The sequence below is a fragment of the Anas platyrhynchos genome, chromosome 2, assembly GCF_047663525.1.
Source record: "Anas platyrhynchos isolate ZD024472 breed Pekin duck chromosome 2, IASCAAS_PekinDuck_T2T, whole genome shotgun sequence".
Lineage (NCBI taxonomy): Eukaryota > Metazoa > Chordata > Aves > Anseriformes > Anatidae > Anas > Anas platyrhynchos.
The window spans coordinates 38,817,716-38,841,392 of record NC_092588.1 but is presented as its reverse complement, the minus strand read 5'-3'; the positions used below and the strand labels follow the sequence as shown (position 1 = coordinate 38,841,392).

The 23,677-nt window shown below is 36.3% G+C and overlaps 2 long non-coding RNA genes across 2 annotated transcripts in view; one reads left to right on the top strand and one right to left on the bottom strand.

Annotated features, from left to right (window-relative positions):
* The window catches only part of LOC119715891 (uncharacterized), an 87,388-nt gene extending 80,230 nt beyond the window's left edge, over positions 1–7,158 (bottom strand). Inside the window, exon 1 of the long non-coding RNA XR_011807496.1 lies at positions 7,081–7,158. This is a non-coding gene — a long non-coding RNA (uncharacterized lncRNA). The remainder of the gene's footprint in view (positions 1–7,080) is intronic.
* On the top strand, positions 465–23,406 carry LOC140001866 (uncharacterized). The gene is made up of 2 exons (XR_011807497.1): positions 465–674; positions 23,028–23,406. It is a non-coding gene; the product is annotated as an uncharacterized lncRNA (long non-coding RNA).
* Positions 23,407–23,677: the final 271 nt, after the last annotated feature.

The following is a 23,677-nucleotide window of genomic DNA, read 5'->3' as shown; positions in this document are numbered from 1 at the left end:
TCAGCCTTGACCATTACTATCTGCAGCTCTGCATATTTAATCATCTTCTGACTTTCTTCTGCAATTCAGCAAAGGCATCACATTTGAAATTGAATCTGACCTACTGGGAATCAAACCAGAAACTTTTCAAAGACAAAGTGAGAAAAAAAATAAAAATGAAACCACTACCATCATCTCTGATAAATATTTTAAAAATATTTTAATTTAAGTTGCCAAAGCATAAAATTCTCAATAATTTCAGTTTGCGTTTTTTTTTTTTTTAATTTAAAGTAAACTAAAATAATAATAATAATAAAGATATTTTTGTCTCTATCTCAGAATCATTATTAGATACAGAGTCACACTAAGCATGCTTTAATGGAAAAATACTAAAATGACAAACTCTAATTGTGCACTGATAGTAAATTTGACCAGGGTTTTGTTGTTTTCATAGCCCTGCCTCTCCAAAGGAATTCAGGAGACACCCCCTTACCCCCTCTTCCAGCCTGCTCTAAAAACAGCATGTTGTGCTTGGCAGCCTGGAGGGAGGATGAGGGATGCTTTCTGCTGAAAGAACTGACTGATTCACCCTGTCTCTGAAAACCATGTCCAGTTTTCAATGTCCTATCAAAGTCTATATTCCTACAGAAATCAGTATGCTGCCTCTGTAGTCTCGGTTGTGAATTCCATTGGAGGTAGGTGCCAAAATACTTGTATTTTTATATACTTACCCCCAAGTGGTTTAGGTCGATTGCAATCTAGTCTAATATTTAAATTTTTAGTCCTTTCTGGATCTTAACTTTTTGGCATCATTGAAGAAAGATGAGCAAGAGATTACAGTAGAGCAACAGATTATTAAGAGTAACAACAGTTCAGGATTGTCATGTAATCCACAGAAGCCCAGTGAAGGTTACTCAAGAGAATTCACAGGCATTATGGAAAACACAGCATCTGTCTCAGTGCCCTTTAGGGAAAAAGAAGCTCCTGTAGATATTGCAGCAATATTTAGAGAAATAAAATGGACCTGTACAGTCATTCTTCACAGCATGGGAGAGACTTAAATGAAAGGGAGATGCAATGGATGCTAAATTGGGTAAATTAACCAAACGTGTGCATGCAACAGAGCAAGGAATAAGCAACACTGAAGAAAAGGAAGCTGAAACAAAGAGATCTATGAACAGAGAAAGACTGTTGATTTTTTATGTTGAACAAAGCAAGGAAATAACAAAACAGAAACCATTGTATTCTTGCTTGAATAAAAGGTATAGAGCTGGACACTATGATGCTTATTGTTCAAAACTTGTTCAATTAGTTTTTGAATATAACAGAAAAGTCCCAATCTGAGCTCCTCTGAACCTGACAGAACTGTTGTGATTCTGAGATAAAGATTATGTATTAATGAAATCAAGTAATGCTGGCATGGGGCAAGAATTGCAAAAGTCTGGAAATCAAGATAAGCAAGTGCTGTATCCAAAGCCAAGTACTAAAATCTTACAAAAACAGAAAGAATAGAACTTGGTCAGAGGCTTACTGGTAAGAAAGAGAATGGAGCTTAAAGTGAGGTAATAAACTATTTGAACACAAGAGGACCTCTCTTGATTCTTCTCAAGATTTATGAAATTCCACTGTAACAAAGATTCTTTCGTTTATTGTTAGGGGTATTAGTATGCTTACAGAGCAATGGTTTGTGGTAGTCTGCAGTCTAATTGGACTCCCAGTCTTGGATCAATAAGGACAATCTTTCAGATCCAGTTGCATCCTCAGCACAACCCCTCTGAATATAATGCCCTCAACGCCTATATCAGTCAGTGTCCACTTTGATATACTGCAGCATAACTATGGGTGGCTCTGCGCAATCTAAAGGATCTTAAGGATTGGTGTCTCTGCTTTTCCAGAGGCCTTTTATTTTTTTAAATTCATACTCGTAACATCTTTCCATATTCTTTGTCCATATTATTCCTAATAAATTCTACCAAAAAAAAAAAAAAAAAAAAAAAAAAGACAATCATCCTTTAACTTATGTCTTTGTCCTTATATTACTAACTTTGTTCTAACACAATAGTTCTAAGTTCATTAGAATACTAATATATTCTAGTATTCACTAGAATACTAGAATATAACATTCAAAATAAATTAAATTCCCAAATTCTCTGCAGCTATGGTTGGATTCAAGATGTGATTTACCAAATAGAATGAATAGAAATGTGTTTTGTGAGTTTCCCACTTCAAAAGTGAGTTTGACACAAATTCACTGCATAGTTCAATAGTTTTCTATCCTGCTATTAATCATATCAGGCTGGAAAGGATCGCATTGTAGTTCCAGGGTACTACCTTTGCCAAAGTGAACCACTTCCCCCCACTTTCCATTCTTGTTGCAAGTGCGCCAAGAGAGACTAATGGCATCCAATCCCTAAAGCTAATGTTTTATTTAAAGAACAACTACCAAGTTAAAGCAAGGTAACTTGCTGAATAGGGGAGGCCTTAGAAGCACTGGATGAGAGGGATTAAGCAAGATGCTTGGAAACAAGTCAGCTTCCTAATCACTGTGTCTTTTAAGTGTTTATGCCTTTTTTCATACGGAATTGCAAGCCCAAACCTCAATGTCTTATCATTTCAAGGAAAATTCAACTCTCCCTGCAGTCCTTCCATATGGCTTCTCAGGAAATTCTCTTTTCTTACACTTCAAAGAATTAGTTTGGGACTTCCCTTGCTGGACAGGCTACTTTTTCTTTCTGTCACTATCTGCTCTACTCAACACACCAGAAAGTTTTCCAGAACCAAGTGTACTGCACTACTGTTGGAATAATCTTTCTATTTCATGCTTTCCAGGATGAAATAATATTTCATGAAGTGTGGTAGCTAAGACAAAGATAAGGTATAAAGCTTTTCTGATCCCCTACATGACCTTTTTAACAGAATATAACATAACTAAACGGATGGGTAGAAACAGCTGTATCCATCTGTAGTAATATACAATGTGCAAATAATTTAATTATAATATAATTGCCTGACACACTTTTGAAATTTCTGTGTCTCAGGAATCTGGATCACCTAAAGTCAAATGGTAGACTTTCTCCTTGTTGGAAAGTTCTTCTGTGCAGACGTACATTTATTTTTTTTTTTCTTTTTCCATCTTGAGTAATTGTAACGCTGGGACTACAGATCTGTTTCTTACACATCTCATGCTTTTTGTCTGTTTTTCATGACTATGTGAGCTGAGCCATTTGTTGTCAGTTTGCCTTCATTCCATTTCTGGCTTTCGTTAACATTATCCTGTTCGCTTTAGTCCATCATGGCCTTCATGTTGATCATTCTCTTGGGAAGCTGAGACATTCCTGTTGTTCCACAAGACTTCTGTCTCTGTCTTTTGCTCAGCCACCCTCCTAAGAAGTAAGAACTGTCTGCCCCTTGTGTGAACCTCCCTTTCAGACCAGTCTTTTTGAAACCTTTAGAGTTGCACATTGATGCCATAAATCTGAATGTTGCAATACAAATATTTGCTTCAAGACCTATGGTGTACTCACAACTGCAAAAGTTGACAAAAGCTATGACCAGCTCCGTATAGTTCTACTGTAGTTACGCATTATGAAAATGAGGTCATTTAAAAATTTATTAAAAATGTAACATAAAACTGTTGACTTTAATTTTGTGTCCCTCAAATTCCCCATGTATAAACTGCTTGTTGCATAACTTCTCTCTTCTGAACAGGGCTCTTGTGCAGATAAATGAATTAATATTTGTGAGTTATTTCAATAGAACAGGAAGGATTGCTATGGTAGTGCTCCCAAGGGAAAAGATAATTATTTCTTCAGTGCTTGGTTTGTTCAAGAGATATTTTGCCTAGGGCTATGTCATGAAAAATGAGAAACAAACAGACAAACAGAAACTGAATGCCTAGTCATTAAAAGAGCACTGTCCAGCCTATGCACTGAAGGGGGCAAGGGTCTTGTTGGAAGTTCAGATAGTGGTTGGTCATGGAATGAAATATGGGATATGTTAATAAAGACAAATAATAACATCAGGAACTGAACTGAGGCTATCCAGGCCACAGTAACTGTGGCATTTCCTAATGGAAAATGTCATGACTTAAAACCTAGGCAAAGTTTTTTTTAACATAGATTTTGTGTAAAGTATCAAAAATGGATAAATGTCATGAAGGGGTCTGGTATTACTCAAGCAGAGTTGATCTGTTAATAAGCCATGATGACACTAATAAAAAAAACATCCCATGGTAGACCATAAAAAGAATGTTAAACAAACTTTTTTTAATATTGTAATTGAAGCTAATACTTCTTGAACAAATTGATTCAAGCTGTATTGCCATTGTGACAGTGACTTGTTTGCCCCTGTTCTACTATCCAAGTGTTTATGAGTTAATCAATTTTTTATAATCAAATTATACATATTATGGTATTTCAGTTGTTATCATGTGTAGTAATTGGTGACATATATCTACTTGTAAACAATAGATATTGAATTTTGAAACCAAATATATATATATATGGTCAATGAATTAAATCCTTCCTAAACTCTATAAAATTTAAGGGAAGAACTAATGATTTTTATTAACTATTTGCTCAGAAATTACTTTATTATTTCTCACCATTTCCTTTAACTTTCTAAAATGAATTATTTTATAAAACTCAACTACGATTTTTAAGAGCCTAAGTGGAAAAATTGAAGGAATTTAAGTCCTCTAGCAACCTTTCTCACTCTCTACAGAGCTCAGTGACTTTTCCTGGACTAATTTTAATTAGGATTAATAGGAATCAGCTCCAAGTCCTTTTGTCAGGTTGGCATGTGCATTCTGAATCAATTTAACATACTGGATCAAAAAAAAAAATTCTATATCAACATCTAAAGCTACAAGAGATATTACTCTAGATTATAGTTGACTAGAAAACAGTTAAATTTCACGGTTCATTTCCAGCCATTACTGATAAAATGATTCGAATGGGAATACTTATACAACTAAATTAAGCTGGTTTTGGTCCATTATGATAGCAGCTCAAGTGTTGGGAAATTACGTTATTTTCATATTTGCAGGCAACAATGAATATTTTGAATCAAATGGTTTGGACACATGATTACTAAATATGTTAACTGACTACTTAATAGGAACAACTGTGATGAAAAATTAATTGATAGACAACATAGTGGTGTCAGTAAAATGTTAAAAAAAAAAAAAAAACCTTCCAAATTGAGGCAGTTACTTTAGAATTATGGAACTATCCTTCCTCTTTTTAAAATGTATATTGTATTAATATATTAATATATTTTTCAGTAAATCTATGTATTGCAAGTATGCCAGTAAATGTCAGAAATGAATGATTCAAGTAAAATTCAGGCAGCATGAAAAGCTCTAAAGACAAATCCATACACAAAACAAAATCTGTATACATTTTTGCCAACAAGTGAAATGACTTAAAAGACTTTGAAAAAGAAAGCAAAAATATAAAGCAAAGTAGATGCTGTAATATATAGCAAATAGAATTCAAGCAAAAATAAATTTATATATATGTATAACTAGTGTCCATGTATCACAAAACCGATTCTGTAACATAAACCAGGAAGTCAGATAGTTTTGGTTCAAAACAAAATTTTCTTCATAGGGATGATTTTCTTCCAAATAGAAATATAGCCATATAATTATCTAGAACTTTAGCACCGGATTTCCATGATAAAATATTATAAAGACTTTTGCAATCATACTCTCCTTGATACCCAGAATATGATAGCAAAGGAAACAACCAGCTCTGAGTGAAAAGGTGAAAATCAGCAAAACATGTTTTATAAAAAGTGTTAAATATTGTCTCATGAGAAAAGTAGAATTTACAGTATACTTCATCCTTATTGTTCATTTATGGAACTGCAAGTCTGTAAAGAGTAGAAAAAAATAAATCACCCTGCCTTCCCTAATCTTCCCAGGTTTACTCTAGTTCTCCTCATCAGAATCCTCATCAGAAATCCTCATCAGAATCCTCATCAAAAATTTCCAGTGAAATTCCTAGAATATGCTTTGGGCATCCTTTCATATATGCACTTATTATGAAGTAAATAACCTAGTGTAAACACCCAGCACACACTCCTTTGTGGTGTTCTGGGTCTAGGCAAAACAAGCCTATCAAAACAGATGAACCAAAACTGAAATATGCACAGAAAAAAATGTCTTTCAGTAAGGTGTTGAAAACTAGGAAGAAGGTAAGACATAAGTGAAATGTAAGGATCATCTGTGAGGAGAAAGGACTGTGGAAGTTGATTGGAAGGAGCAGATTCAGTTTCTCAAAGCCTTCGGTGCAGTATAGAATGATATTACGCAGATGAAATAGATTTTGCCCAAAAGGAGAGACCATCACAATGTATGACTTTCCAAAGTGTGTACGTCAGCTTCCTATTTGCAACCTAACTATTGCCTATCAATTATTAATGTTCAGGAAAAGGTGACTACAGTCTATCTGTGACACTATAGCAAAATTAGATGAGAACTCAAAAAGCACTTAGGATAAATAATAGATGATTAACATGTCATATAAATCAGTGTATCATGTTATTTTAATTTGTTTGCCTTTTCCTTTTCCTTTTTTTTTTTTTTCCTCTTCTTATTCTTAGTTTTTATCCTTATTCATTTTGATTATACTTTTTGACTCAGTTCTCTTATATATTAGAAATAACTCCTGCTTTATTTATGAGCTGGGGTAGAGTTCAGTGTAGAAGTTAATAAGAAAATTGCTAAGTGTTGTAATACTGTATCATTCTATTGCTGACATTTGAAAGCTAAACAGTAGTATGCTAGATCTGCCTTTTCCTTATAGCTACCTAACAAAGGTCAATTAATAAAAATGTGTGCAATAAATCCATTCACTTAATTAAATACCTTCTAATAAAGGCTGAACTACTGTTTAATAAAATGTTATCATCTTTAGAACACGGTACATATTAGAAATAACAACAATAATGAATAATCACATTCAGTGACTCAGAAGAGGTTTATGGCCCATTTTTAAAAATACATGTATACTTTTCATAATTTCACACAGTATGCTGCTGAAGTTTTCTTATTGCATAGATCTCACATTCTCTCTTGCTTTGCTTCTGTCTTACCTGTCCTATCAGCCAGGGTTGGTGGCCAATTTGCTCTCTTGTTTGATGAAATCTATATGTGACAACCCTGAAAGAAGAACATGCAGTTACCTAGTCACGTGAGTGCTTACCTGGCAACAAGCAGAGCCCTGGCAACAGTACAGAACAGTACATGGTCTGTAGATAGCTTCCAAAATATCAACACAGTTTGCTACTACAAATATACAGACCTAGATTCTAACAGGAAAAAAAAAATATCCCCACGGCCATACTGTTGTATACCTGAGATGCTGAAATTTAAGATTTCTGTCAAATGAAACACTTCAGGGTGCTTGATTTTCATGGTTGTGGGTAACTTGTAGCCACTAGTTCTGATGCATACACTGTTCCATTCACAACCTAAAAAAGTGGCTCATGGGAGATATAGTCCAGCTGATGAACTTGGCGATGGAAGAAAATAAGAATATTTGACTTGTGAATTGTTTTCCTCATGAGGCTCTAGGATAACATTATGGAATTAAAATGCTTTGTTTTCATTTAAAAACTTCCTAGAAAAAAAATAAAATAAAATAAAAGGAAAAAAAAATGTAGATAAAAAAAGGAGTATCAGAGTTTTTTATCATATATACTTGGTTTTCAATGTAGGTGGGTTTTGTAAAAGAAACACTCTATGTAATCAGCATAAAAAATGCAAAGCCTGTGTTTATCTTAATCTGGGTCATCAACCACATTCAGTTTTCTAAATGTTGATAGAATTTTTGTATTTTCTTTCATGTATCTGTCTCCTGCAAGTCTGTTCCTACAGTGCTGGAAAAGATGTTTGGTTGTGCATGGTACTGCACGGTATTAGCAGCATTGTTTATTCTTTTCTTATTGGCAAAAAAAAACAGATTTTTTTTTGTGTATGAGCTGGATCAAGATTCAACCATCAAACAGCAGCTGGTTTTGTGCATCTTTTCATTGTCAGTGTAGTATTATGTGTTCACGCCACATTAGTAACCAAAGTTATTGGTGTATCTAAAAGAAAACTATCCCAATCCGACTTTAATTCCCTTCACTATAGACCAATTTTATTTATACATGAAATGTGTTTATGCATCAATATCATATTGTTGTAGGCAGATCTGCAAAATTTAAGCAAATTTGTCTAAAACCTACCTTAGAAATTAAGCATATAAAAATCTGCAGGAACTTAGAAAATTAAAAATTGCTACAAAAATATGCATTAAATATGACTGGGATGATTGATATGCAAAACAGTTTAAATGCTACAAAGTCCACTCTTTTCTAGCTTTGTTCAGCTGAGAAATAAACAAAACTGTATGTTTTGTAAGAATCTAGATGTGCTCTAGATTCTTTCGGTGATACATAAACTAGGAAAAGATTCAGCATTTATCGGCATTTATAGCTCTCCACCCACATGCAGTGGATTGCTCATAACTTGGGAACTTTAAAGGATGTAGCTCAGCATGTGGCTTCTGGCTTGGGATCCATTTATGGTTCCAAATCTTCATGAGATGTATGCAAAATCCTCACCATTATAAAGCCTGTCTTTCCAAGATTGCTGCAGTGGTATGTTTCATAAGGGCAGACTTGAAAAAATATCATTGACCCGATTTCCGTTTGTCACTTAGCCGGACAAAAGCCAGAATATTGAATACAGATTTTCTGTATTGGTCCAAATATCAGCATTCTGTTTGTTTCTTTCTTTAAAAGCTGCAATTTGATAGCACAAGAAAGCGGTGACTTTCATAAATATATAAGATATATGACAAAAAGGAGCACATCAGAACTGGATTTTTTTACAAACATATCCTATACTTTCCAGTCTTTACACAAAGGTATCTGTTTATCTGATTCCTAAGAGGCTTTAAATTAAAAATATGATTTTTTTTCTGCCATATTCCTCATGCACAGTTGCATATTGCTTCTCTAATTAGTTTAAATTAGGAAAAAGTTAAAGTGGGCAGATGAAAGATGTGTATGGGCTGAGTTTAATTCTGAGCAGTAAAAAAGGTAATTTGCAGGTGTTTATGACATGTTTACAATCTTGGTTGAACACTACCATGTTTGTTGTGTCTCATCCTTCATGACTCTAATATTTACTTGCAGTATGTAAAATTTATATTAAATTGGAATACTTAGGTTTAAAATCATTTTAAAGAGCCCTCAAAGTAAAAACCCTTATTAACAATATTTTGTGTGTGTCATCGTGATGGGTTTTCATAGTCTCAAATCACTCCCAGCTTCAGATTTATGTAGACAGGCCATTATTCCTTTAAAGGAACTTAATAAATTCCTTCATAACATCTGAGTCTATTTTAACTATTTCTTTTCAAAATTGTTAATTATTTTATTTTTCCTCTATAAGATTGTTACCACTTGATAATATTATGATCTTACATAGATGGTAGATCTAATTGTCATTTACAACAAGGTCTCTTTTATCTTTTTTCTAAAGAGACTTTAAAATGGATGCATGCATTAATAATTCACAATTTTAGGCCTCTCTACTTTGCCAGAATAGAATAAAAAACTGCCTTTGAATTCAGAAAAAGGAGGTGCATTTCAAATTTTAAAAAGATTGATTATTAACTCCTGGAAGAGGAAGAAAGAATAAGTATGATGTAAAGTATAAATTATTATAATTAATATTTTTTCAAGGTTACAAAATATCACAAGGTTGTAAATCTCAATTACCAAGAACTTAGGCCTCAACCTTCTCAAATTTCTGCTATGTTGATCGAGCTTAGAAACCTTTTTTTTTTTGCAATTCAGCGTGAACTTTCATCATGCAAGTAATAACAGTTTTCATAGTTAACACTATATATTTTTTTTGAAACACTTCTTGAGCACTGACTAATACTAATTAATCCTTACACTACCCAAAGGGAGAATAATTATGATTTCCATCTTGAAAATGAGGAAACTGATTGTATTTTCATTTATGCTCACATATATTATGGAGCCCTCTACGGAAGTGAATGGAATTACACTGCTGAGAAATCAACATGAAATCACAATCAGATATAGGGAAATTTTTATAAAGTGGCTATCTGTTTTCCTAAAGGAAAGAATTAACTTCAAAGCAGAAAAGTTAGTTATGCCTGCTTTTTAGCCCAGTATTTTGACCATTACAAAGCACTGTCCTGCAGTTACAAAGCACTGTAAAAAAAAAAAAAGGGGGGGGGGGGGAGGGGCTTTCTGAGATGAGCAGGTTTTCACAAAATGCAGCTAAGAAGGACTGTTTTCCTGCTTATAACTAAGAATGTTCACAAGTATTATGACCTATTGGTGACTTAGAATCATAGAATCATTAAGGTTGGAAAAGATATCTTGTCCCCTACCACCAATATTACCCACTAAACCATGTCACTAAGTACCACATTCAACATTTCCTTAAACACCCCTAGGGATGATTACTCCATCAGCACTTCCCCGGGCAAACAATTCCAATGCCTGACTACCATTTCTGAGAAAAAATGTCTCCTAATTTCCAACTTGAACCTCCACTGGCGCAACTTGAGGCCATATCCTCTAGTCCTATCACTAGTTATCTACAAGAAGAGGCTGACCGCAAGCTACCCACAACTTCCTTTCAGGTAGAGAGCAATAAGGTCTCCCCTGAGCCTCCTCTTCTCCAGACTAAACAACACCAGTTCCTTCAGCCGCTCCTCATAAGACTCGTGTTTCAGACCCTTCACCAGCTTTGTAGCCCTTCTCTGGCTCTGGACATGCCCCAGGGCCTCAATGTCTTTTTTGTAGTGAGGAGCACAAAACTGCAGCCTCACCAGAGCAGAATAGAAAGGGGTGATCACCTCCCTGGTCCTACTGGCTACACTATTCCTGATGAAAGCCCAGATGCCATTCGCCTTCTTGGCCACCTGGGCACACTGCCAGATCATGTTCAGCTGAGCATCAACCAACAGCCCCAGATCTTTTTTCTCTGCACAGCTTTCAAACCACTCTGCCCCAAGCTTGTATGGGGTTGTTATGGCCAAAGTGCAGGACCCTGCATTTAGCCCTGTTGAACCTCATCCTATTGGTCTCTGCCCATTGATCCAGCCTGTCTAGATCCTTCTAAGACCCAGAACAGCATGTTTTCAAAGACAACTGCTAGTAATGAAGACCGATGTTTTTCGAGGAGTCACAGTGCCTTCAGTTGAGCTTTGATATTCACTTTATACATAAATACATACATATATACAAATTGATTTTCAAATTAAACAAACAATATAATTGAGAAAGATGATAACTAAAGTTAAGCTGAACCAGGCATGATAGTGGATCAATTGAAAATATTACATACAGAGCATATTTAATCTGTTCAAGCCATTGCAACTATTTACACAAGTATCTTCTGAGATAGAGCACAGACAGACTAAAAACAAATTTAAAAAAAGATCAAAAAAAAACCGCTATAAGCCAATTTACAGTCTCCGATGTCAAGATTGCTACTTTCCTCAGTTCTGACATATTCTATCACTGACTGCTGATGTGACCTTGAACAACACGTGTCTTTAAATTAAGCCAAGCACATGGATCTACATTTTGGCTGCATAAAATGATGAAGACAGGATTTCAGAGGTGTTGAATTGCTTACAGGGTGCTGAGTTCAAGAATGATCCCAAACCATGACCTGAGGGTACACTTCAAATAAATGTTTCTGGCTTCTTATTCTTTCTTTGGCTGTCTGGAGGCGAGAAGCAGCAGATTGATTTTGTGTGATATAGTTCATAATAACTTAGCTTAATTGCAATTTTGGGAAGAGCAGACACAGACGGGAACATTTCAGTGAAAAACCTCTGTTAAAGTGTAAGTAGCATATCATAGCACAGAGGGCATGAAGGGAGCGGGAAGGCTTTAGAGTTAGTACCAATACAGCTCTGTGATGTTCTTGGACCTTCAACATGATAAAGCAGTTTTTGTACTTTTAACATGACTACTCTGTCTCCAACTCTAATTTGTAGCAGATGCACAATACACTTATACATAGCTACTTTTTGTTTACAGCAGGAACTCCACTTAATTCATAAGCAGGAACAGGCATATAATGAGAGGAAAAGGTGAGGACTCAGCCCCATTCCATGGATCACATGGCATGATACTTGCAAGTCTTTCCTCTGTTTGCACTGAAGGATAATTTCAAAGATTTGTTTCATTAAATACGCAGAAGTAAATGCAGCAGTATATTAACTTGTTAGATTATTAGCAACCATATTTTCACTGATAAAAACAAGGCAATGCAAGCATATATTTTTATTTACATTAAAATCCTCAAGATAAAGCACATACCACAGTGGAACAGACCAATATCCATTCTCTCCAGTATTGTATTGGCAAGAGTTGTCAGTATCAGCTGTCTTACTAGAAACTTCTAGAAATTATGCCTCTGTCAGTTTTTACATTCAGAGAAGTTCTCTTCCCAATCCCAACATGTAGGCTATTGTATGCTCTGTAGTATGACTTTTTATGTACTGTGCAAGTTTTAATTTATATTCATTTGAATAGGATTTGTATGCCCATGGTCTGGGATTTTTTTTATTCCATTGTCAGGTTCATACACACCTCCAACATAAAATCCTTGTGCACTTTGTACTTAATTTCTCATTTTTTATTTTTTTTTTCCCTCAAAACTGTAGTTTTCTTTTTTTCTGGATATAATTTATTGCAGACTATCAGATCTGTTCAGATATTCATTGATGTGTTTTGTATAGGAGGTATTTTGGAAGCAAATCAGTATGTAGTTGATACAGAAGAGCTGGAGGATTAGGTCTCACAACAGTATGCTTTGCAATGTTACAAGAAACCCCAGTAAGGAACCAGAGCAGGGATGAAGGCAGATGATTTAAACCTACATTAACTGTTCACTTGCATACCTATTACATACTATGTCTATATTTTTTTTGTTCTTCCTTTTGAGGCTTCCTTCTTTACACCAAGTACAAAGAAATAGTGGATGTGGGAGCTTTGCAGCTGATGCTTTCAGGCATAAAGACGAGCAAGGAGCCCCAGAGCCCTACTTTGTTACCCAGCGGATTAGATGCGGTTCGAGATGTGAAGTACATATCACTGAAGTGGTAGTAGTGTGCTGTTGAGAACACTGCTTTTGGTTTGCTTCAAGCAGTGTGTGGCTTTCTTGGTTTGGCTGCTAGGTATATTAATCTAAAAGCACAAAGAAAGGGGGCAATTTGAAGACATCCTTATAAGATCAAACTAAGTCATCCTGGCCACAGCTTCTATGTGGGGAAATATCAGCCTGTCTTATCACTATGCCTTTTAAGAGGGTTAGAAACATTCATCTTCTGAATTACCTTCTTGCCCTGCTGTACTTTACAGTAACTGTATCCCTTGTAGTGGTGTTTTGGGTACTTGCAAATGTGCCAAGTTAATTGTAAGCCTCACATAACTGACTCTTTTCATCTGTGCCTTTTTGTCAACATCTCTGGCAAAATCCCCAGCTGATGCAACCTGGCTTATCTCCATGAAAGTCAATGGACACCAGCTGAGAATCTGGCTCTCTAAGCAGCTTTGGCTGTATGCACAAAATCATCAGCCCAGTGGAGACAACTGGAATTCAGCCACTGATTTCAATGGAATTTTTTCTGGATTCTTTAGCAGTGAGGTAGAAAATACACCATAAATTTATCTTGGCTTTCATCATCAGGTAAAATATTTTGGAAGAATCAGGAGACCTGTAGACCTTTGCTGCTACTGTCCATAGAGTCCATCTATAGGACACTAAATACTTACCGAATATTTACAAGCTTGAGTAAACAAAGCCTTAGCTAGGTCCCTTGGCTATGCTAAACATCTGGAATTTTTAATCAGACACATCAACACACACACAAAAAAAGAGAAATGTTTATTATCTTTAGCAATGTCTTCTAAAAACTTTCACAGAAACCTGGACAGACCATATACTGCTATCAGTACACTCTTATAGCTCTGCACTGAGCAAATCTTTGCAATCTTTAGCAAGTTGCATGCAAACTACCCCTAACTCCTAGAATGTGTCTGAGAAGCATTTGAGGTACTTCTGAGTTGACCAAGGCCAAAACAGTGCTAGGGGTTCTAAAAATTTAGCAATATTTTGTCCTAGTCTGGAAACTGGTTTACTGATGTAGTCAACAGTCCAAGGATCCAAGGCCACCAAAGGTGAAACAGGGAAGGCATGTATAGTCACCAATGTGAAGCAAAAACCAGTCCCTTTGAAAATGTGTATGCTTCTCAGTATTTCTGTCTATGTACAAGTTTAAGCGTTCAAAAATCATATGCTTTCTTAAATAATATGAAGGCTTGGGGGTCCATTTTATTTGACTTTTTTTTTCTTTATAACATTATAGCCTTTTCTACAGGTTAAAACAACATGAGTTTTTTGTCTTTGTCGTTATGATGAATGCACTTATGCACGTGGTTCTAGAAGTAAACTAAGGCTATGGAAGTTTTCATATTTCTTGGCAGCTTTCACAATCCACTAATACATTAGTTGCATCTTTCTGTGTGTTGAGAGGACTTAAAACAGGGCTGCAAGTGATTTTTAAAGGGCTAGTTAAAAAAAAAAAAAAAAGCAATTATCTTATGCCCTTTAAAAGAAAATATCTAAGAAACTTTCACCTTTAAAATTACTACTCCATGTGTTCAGTCACTTTCAAGTCAAATGCCCTCATTAGTCAGTTTATTGGTGTATGGCTATTGGAAGACATCTTTTGAAAAGGTGGTGTTATTCCCAGACCTTGACTTGACAGAGGTTGAATAATACTGGCTCTGGTTCTAAAGAAACAAAATAGCTTCTGGGCTGGATCTTTGTCAGCATCAGAAAATTATATTGGATGCTTGTAAAGAAGCATCTCTGAAAGCCTTTCATTTTTAACCTTTTCTTTCTTTTACTTTTTATTTTTTCTTTTCTTTCATTTCCCTCCCACCCCCCCCCCCCCCCCTTTTTTTTTTTAAGCTACACATACAGTTTCTTTCAGGAGCAGGGACATGCAGGGACATTCAATCCTACAGAGGGTTGTGTTGATTTTTTTTTCATTATTTACTTGGCTTCAGTATCTTTCAAAGTACCAAGGTACTTTCAGCTTTTTAAAAATGAAGGAAAAAAGAAAAAAAAAAAAGTTGTCAGCATCAATAAATCAACAACCAGGAAGAGTCACTTCCTATCAGAGTTTCAAAAGTACTTCATGGTTTTCCAATCTCCTGTCTGTACTAATCATCTCTGATGTATCACATATGCATGGTTTATGATGCCAGGTTTTAAAGCAGTTCTCCATAGAGGGAGGGAGGGAGGGAGGGAGGAAGGAAGGAAGGAAGGAAGGAAGGAAGGAAGGAAGGAAGGAAGGAAGGAAGGAAGGAAGGAAGGAAGGAAGGAAGGGAGGGAGGATTTTCATTATTACATAGCATCCTGTTATATGTGGTGGCTGAAAGGATCTCTCAGAGGTCAGTTAGTGGCAGGCACAACCCAGTAGCAGATAGACAGACATATATATATAACAAAATAAGGAAAGCAAACTACCTTGTTTTCAGTATGTGTACAGAAAGTCTATGTGTAAGTACTTGTGCAAGTATGTAAAATAATCATACAGTAGTTGATATGACAGTATTATTATTTGTATTCAGATCAATATGCAAATGAAAAATGCACAAACCTGATATGTTCCAATGGATTAATAGCGTTAATGTGAGAAGGCTCCTCCAAATACTATTGCCATCTGCAATGCAGTTGCTCAAAGGTATTGTCATTTCAATAGGGAGGGGAAGTGACATTATGCCAAGTTTTTCTAACTGCTCAAAAAATCACCCCATATTAATCCTCATTTTGCTAGTTAATTCAGCTTGTATATATTAATAAAAATAGGTAGAGTTTTTATTTTGTTTACATAATTGAATTATTTTCTTAACAGATTTCCAGCTCTCCATGCATGTTTTAATTTTGAGTGTTGCAGGAACATAGCAATGTAGCAGCCATTTTCATTTCATCTTTCCATTTCACTGCAATCAGTATTGCTGTAATCAAATATTCACAGTATAGTTGCTCTCTCTTTCCAAGATACTTTGCTTTTCATTTCAAGTAGGTTTAGGGATATTTAAGAATAAATAACTTCTGGTGTTTTTCTTGATGTTATTTAAAGCTGCTTGAATGGTAAGTATGTGTGAATATGTCAGCTTTTTAAAGGTAAGTTCTAACTCTGGACACTTGAGGTAAAGATTGAAAATGGAAAGCAGAGGGCTTGAATACTAGAAGGGAAAACATGTTGTTCCATTCATGAGTGTCAAAATATCATGGCTTCAGGTAGATAAAGGGATCTGTTATTGCCTGCCAGATGCCTGAAGTTGCAGATGTAGATCTTTTCTCCATTAACACCAGTGACAGGACCCGCAGGAACGGGGTTAAGCTGAGGCAGGGGAAATTTAGGCTTGACATCAGGAGGGGGTTCTTCACAGAGAGAGTGGTTGCACACTGGAACAGGCTCCCCAGGGAAGTGGTCACTGCACCGAGCCTGTCTGAATTTAAGAAGAGATTGGACTGTGCACTTAGTCACATGGTCTGAACCTTTGGGTAGACCTGTGCGGTGTCAAGAGTTGGACTTGATGATCCTTAAGGGTCCCTTCCAACTCAGCATATTCTACGATTCTATGATCTTCTTCCACAACCTGATCACTTCATGCTATCATTCAAAATTGTCATTAATTCTCTTAAAACTCTCTAAAAAATTCTCTTAAAATTCTTTTTGCTTTGGGAATGTTGGCTGATTTTGATAACCTTCAGTCAGAATATGGTCTTTCTGAGGAGGAGGTTTCTATTAGAAATTCACTCTGTCCATGTACAACCAACCAGATAAACAGCAGCAGATCTGGGAGTGCTAAAGGGTGACTTGGTTGAAAGCATCAGGACTCTGTTTCCTCAGCCTGAGAGCTCTCAAAACCTGGGCTTGAATTTGAATTAGAAGGAAAACAAATCTTGAAGACCTTAATGAAGTGAATTTTTTGATCGCCATAGACATTTCTACCAGTATAACTGGAAGAACCAGTACAGAGAATGTATGAAACGTTGCCAAATCAAAGTAGTGGCATTTTTATATATACTACACTTTTCTACATAGGATGTAAAAAAGTGATTGAGAACCAGCATTTTATATGGCCCTGGAGTAAGCACATCTAGGATGAATACTGTTTCCTCAGCCATTTACTCCCCCTGCCTCCCAAACAAATTTGTCAGATTTCCTTCCTACCTGAAACACCCAATTTCCTCCCTTGAAAGCCAGAGCATGGTGCTGGAGAAGGGAACAGGGAGAAGTCATGCAGCCAATCTGCCTCCCTGCATGTATGAGACTGAACTGAAACACAGCCCCAGCTCCAGGGCCTGGAACATGCTTCTGAAGGCCACCATTTAGAAAGCCCCTCTGAATCACCACCAGCACATCTGCTCTATATCACCTCCTACAGGACCTCTGGTAGTTATTATCCAACCTTTGTACTAAAAGACATCTTACAGAATGCTTTCTGTGCATTCTTAACAAATGTACATCAGGTTTATTGAGTATTAAAGTCACCACTTACCTTAAAACTCTTTCTGAGGAATGTACATGTTGCTGCCATAACCTTCCCAGTTAAAAATATACGCAAAGTTGTCTTTAGGTGAGGTAAATTGGTATGGCTCTACTGTGTTTAGCTGAGCCAAGTGAGTTCTCGTAGAGATCCTTAAGGTAACAGCAATTTTAAAACTGTACAGACTGTTTAGCAAACTGTAATTAATGTTGTTCAGATGCCGTAGTATTAAAAGAGGTGTAGGAAGACAGCCAGAGAAAGAGATGGAGACACAGAGACATGTTTTCATGTAATACATACACCAATGTATCCAAAGGTTTCCTTCGTAGTGTTGTTTCTTAGAGTGATAAATACCAGGAGTTAATCCTCTAAGGTCACACCAAAATAAAACTGGTGTAAGAAGAGAATTGAGGCAATATGTAAAGATGTAGAAATAACATCTATGAACATTTTTAATGGTGCCATATGACAGCCAAGGAAGCAATATATGAAAAACAGTCTTAATGTAATACAGAAGGTTACAAGTGATCACAAAAATGAGTTGGGATTTTCTCACTGGCCTCCATTGGAGAAGGATCAAGACCTCAATGATCTATTTTGTTGGCATTTAATATTTCACAACTGAGACAAATTTATTATTCACTTGCATTACAACTGATTTTGAAACATGTAGCTGCATGAAGGAAGAGCACAAGAGAGGAAGTACTTGGTTTCTGTGGGACACAATGAAAAGTGTTATACAGATAACTGTAGAAATTAGCTAAGTACACTACACTTCCAGCATATGACATGACTGAAACATATAGCTGTTCTAGTATGTCATAATTTTTCACTTCTTAAAAGAAGTGTTGAACCTGATGAGGAACAGCTTGCATTGGGTCCCACTGATTTAATTTGTACATACTGTAATTTACTAGGCTGCAGTAAAAACAGTCATTTTGTGAGGCTATCATAAGCTCATTAGAAACGTACTGAGAAAGCTTAATGGCTTACAACCCACAGCTTCATGCATCCATTTTACAGCGATCCCTTCCCAGCAGAGCCTGCCGCATGGTGTTCTATGCTGCTGGCAGTACAGTAGTTTTCACACACGCCCCAGAAAATTAGAGGTATTTGTGAATAACAAGATTAAAGACAGAGCCAACATTTCAGGAGTACTTGGAGTGCTGCTGGGACAGGGAAAATCTCATGTATTGTTAACCATGGTGAGGCTGGTTAGCTGTTAAGTACTGTACAGTGTAACTAATCAAAAGCTCTAACATCTCAGACAATGGAACAGAAATAATTACTCTCCCAGAGCTGCTATTGTTTTGTCCTCAGCCTTCTCTGGACTAATAAAGGGTTTAAATTTAAATTGTGTTAAGAACTTGTCAGTAGTACAAAGAACTTCAGCATTCAGTTGCTCTGAATGTAGCATCAGGTAAAACTACATAATGGATTTAAACATAATAGGCCAATGGAGAGTGAAGTACAAACAAACTTTTTCCATCTCCTAGTCCATTTGCTCTCTTTACAAGCCTGTAATGCTTTAGGATACAAAATAATAAGGGCACTTTGCCAAAAATAAAATAAAATAAAATAAAATAAAATAAAATAAAATAAAATAAAATAAAATAAAATAAAATAAAATAAAATAAAATAAAGGAAAAACAAAAAACAAAAAACAAAAACAGGAGAAAATGAATAGAGAGTTATGCATTCAATTAACTGATCTTGGAGATGGGTAGATTTTTAGCATCAATGGGCTGATGCAATGATCCAGTCCCTCAGCTGGTAAAAAATCAGGAGAGCCCTGTACAAATCAGTGGGGCTACTCTGAATTGACACCAGCTGATATTAAGATTCACATTAAGAAGCTTTTGTCTGACATGCTCTTCCTGAAGAAAAGAGCATGCTCCTGTAAGATGCTAAGTACTGTGGCTGCTCTCCAGGAAAGCACTTTAATCACATGCATGCTCTCACCGAAGTCTTATTGGCCTCCTTTTCCATGTAAAACCTTGTATTACTGGACTGGACCCACAGTTCTCTGTGCTCAATGGGTTTGAACACAAAGCTGCCTCCATTATCACATTGTGACTGTGTGAATTGAGTTACCTCTACCAAGAATAAGTTAATAAATTAATAAATTTCCTTTTATTTCACTTTTTTTCATCTTTAGATGCTTCAGTTAAAATAAATAAATAAATAGATTGATAGATAGATAGATAAATAAATAAATAAAAGAGGCAAAAAAATTGTTATGGATATACAACCTTAATATTACAATAAACAGCATGTCTTTTTTTTTTTTCTTTTTTTTTTTTTTTCCAGAAATATATTTCCTTTCATCTTTCATGCTATATTCTCCAATTGTGCTGCTGTTTCTTAATTGCATAACTGACTTGAAGGACATGTTGATTTTTCCAAGCAGCTGAGAGAACACTCAAGGCTGCTTGGCCAAAATAAATCTTCCTGGGGGAAAAAGGCTGGCCCATAGCAGTAACAAGGATACAAGACCAAGTCTAGCAAGCCAGTATTTGCATGCTGGAGTGACTGAAATTATAAATGCACATAGGCATATTGATGCCTAAGAAACTGACTGGCCTTTTGAGATGTCAATTTCAAGTTTAGCTGAATACAACTTTCCAGTTTCATCTTAGCAAGGCTGAACTGGTAGGTGAGCAACACAGGCAAGATCTGCTAGTCTTACTTTTATCAGAACTCAGAAGATATCTCTGCATTTTTGATCTTACTCTACAAAGATTGCCTCCAAAATAGGCTGCTTCTGGGAACTGTTACACTTGAAAATGCTGATTGCTCATGCTACAGTTTAAAAGGCAGCTTTGTTAAAATCATTATTTTTCAGATGAGATTAATACTTATTATTTGGAAATGAAAAAATAGTTTGGTACAGCATTTTAATCGTAGCTGTGAGTGTAATGTTACAGCTATAGTAAAAAGATCACATTCAGCATAAAATTTCTATTCTTAATTTACTTCCTGTCCACTGCATTCAAAATGTTTTTGTTATACTAAGTTCAATATGTTTGTGATCTAAATTCAAAGATCAGAGGTCACTGAAAGTAACTTCCTGGATCAGAGTTAGTTGCATACTCATATATTATAATGTGAATGTCTTTTCACACAGACATACACAAAAAAGGAAAAGGAAAGTAACAGGTTTCTAAGGTTGGCATTACAATTTCTGGCTAGCTACTTTTTTAGCAGTTTGACTAAGAAACAACTAAGGACTCTCTTTAGATTGTATTTGGGGCTTAAAGGAGATGCTTTGTATGTGGGAGTCTTTGACCTGGAAAGTCCCAGAGACAATATAAGAGAAAAAGATCTGGTCCTAAAATCTAAGACTCTTAAAATTAATTAACCTTTCTGTCAGATGTTCCATTTCGTGTAATGAAAAAAAAGGAAAAGAAAGAGAGGAGAGGAGAGGAGAGGAGAGGAGAGGAGAGGAGAGGAGAGGAGAGGAGAGGAGAGGAGAGGAGAGGAGAGGAGAGGAGAGGAGAGGAGAGGAGAGGAGAGGAGAGGAGAGGAGAGGAGAGGAGAGGAGAGGAGAGGAGAGGAGAGGAGAGGAGAGGAGAGGAGAGGAGAGGAGAGGAGAGGAGAGGAGAGGAGAGGAGAGGAGAGGAGAGGAGAGGAGAGGAGAGGAGAGGAGAGGAGCATGTATATCTGTTCATATTTTTCTTTAAATAAAAAAAAAAAGAAATACATTTAAATTTCATTTTAGAATTTGCATACAGATTTTCATTATGGCAATAAGGAGCATTCTGCCATCATATAATTCTACTTTTGGAATGCATTTGACTATTCTCTGACCCAAGACTATCCTTGACTGGTCTTTATGCATGTACTTATTGGGCACACCGTGCAAGGCATATCTGAACAACTATTTCACACAAAACTCTGAATTACAGACACATAAAATTTTTGTGAACTGGGCTGTAAAATTTCTGATGTGGTATTCTCTATCTAACTTGACAGCTGGTATCTGATCTGGAAATAGTATATTTTTCCTCAAATGCTAGTCATCCTGTTACTTTGCATTGCATAGAGATGAACAAATATATGGATATGAAATAACCTGAAAAAAAGAAGTCTTTGCTAGAATAATGGTAATTTTGTACTGCTTTGGCATGAGCATACCCTGAGCCCATGATTGTCGACAAATGTGTTTGTTCTTCTGTGTGCTTAACAATCCCATGGTCAGAAACAAACACTCTGGCCCAGTCTTGCAACCTTTATTCTTTAAACAGAAATTCTTCCGTGAATTGCTTTTCTGGAAAAAAAAAAATAATAAAAAAAAAAAGAGCTGGAGTAAAAAATACGAAATCTGAACAGTGAGTGGTCTTGAGAGAAAACGTCAGAGGTGGGGGATGAAGTGTGCAGTTACTGTTTCCCATGCCTTTACAAACAGTCCTGATGTGGTTTTGAGCCATGTCCCTATGCCAGCACAAGCCTCACTGCCATATTTGTGGTGTGTGTTTTGGTACAGAGGCTTCGTTTTACTGGAGCCAGAAGGGCTCCCACACTTGCCACAACACCTGTCAGTTATTGCACATCTATCGACAAGGGAGATTGTATGGTAGCTTGCAATATCTACCAGGAGAGTTGTTTTCCTAAAGTAGTGTTTTCCTCTAAGAGATCACAGGTACTCCATCTTTTTGAATTACAGTGGTAGAACGGGGAGTTGATGACAGGCTGAATTAACACGGTGCTCACCAACAATTTGTGTAGTCTGGGAGGTTGTCAGAGAGATACTACCAGCCCAATATGGGTTTTTACTGTGGCTGCTCTGAAGTGACAAGTAAGAGGTGATTTTCTTAGATATCTCTCTTACAGTTGGGTGCAGTGAGATAGAGCCCAGCCTCCAAGGGAATTTGATTTGGATCATCCTAATTAGTAATGCTGTTGTGCTGTCAGGGTACCCTTCATGTAAATCATGGACAGCAAACCGGTTATTACATTTTTCAATTTGTTTCCAGCCGCTTTTCTTCATAATTACACGAAAGCTGACTGCTGAATGCAAGGGTGCAGGCAGCAGTGTTTTGGATTACAAAATGTCCATTTGAATTATGCTGAAGGAATGTATGTGTTTGTTGCTGTAAAGAGTTGATTAAATAATATTCTTAGGGGTAAGAAGAGTATGGATTTTTATAGTTCAAAATATAGTTGTGTGAAAAGCCACTTCTCTGTGTGTGTGTGTGGGGGGAGGGGGGGGCAGGAGAAGAAATAGCTTTCTGGTCCCAAGTAATAGCATCTTCTCTCAGCACCTATGCAACATGCTGTGTCCTGCCTTCTTTCCCACCCCCAACCCCCCACCCCCCCACCCCAAAAAATAACTTGATTCAGTTCTTTTTGTAGTTTTAGGATTGAAGGATTGGGGCTGTTCAACCCTGTATGCACTTCTTCCCTTGTTTTCTTACCAGCATGCATCCCCGTGAGGCAAATCCCTCCTAACAAACCCTTCTATGAAGCTTTGTCAGTGACTGCCAGCCTAAGAAAGAAGAAGAAGATGAAAACGTTCCTTCCAATAATACGTGCAAACAAGCAAACAAAACCACTCAAGGCTGCTTTGAGATTGAACTCTTGGAGCTACTTTATGTAAAATTTCCTGTTCAGTGTGTTTTGAAATGAATGTCCCAATTCTTCAGGGTATGAACCATACTATCTCTGTTCTATTTGTAATGTAAGCTGTATAAAATATATCCCATTTTTGTAAAAGTTGGAAAATAATGTAATAACTACCTGTATCTATCTACATCTATGTCTCTGCCTGAAAGCCCAATAAATACAACTGTTATCATATCTACTGCCTTGTTACAAATAAACTCTGACACTGAGAAATATCACTGCCTCCTCTCACACAGCATCCTCAGACTGTCTGTCTTCTAATCTGCAGGATTCTAGGACAAATAACTTTCTGATCCTGTGAGAATTCATGAGGCCAAATGTTTTTCCAAGCTCTTTAGGTACAAAAGAAAGGGAATGAAGACAAAAGAAACCCCACCCCACTGGAGCACATCAGTGAAAATGTTTTCCTGCATACTCAAAAACAATTAAATAAATAAATAATTTT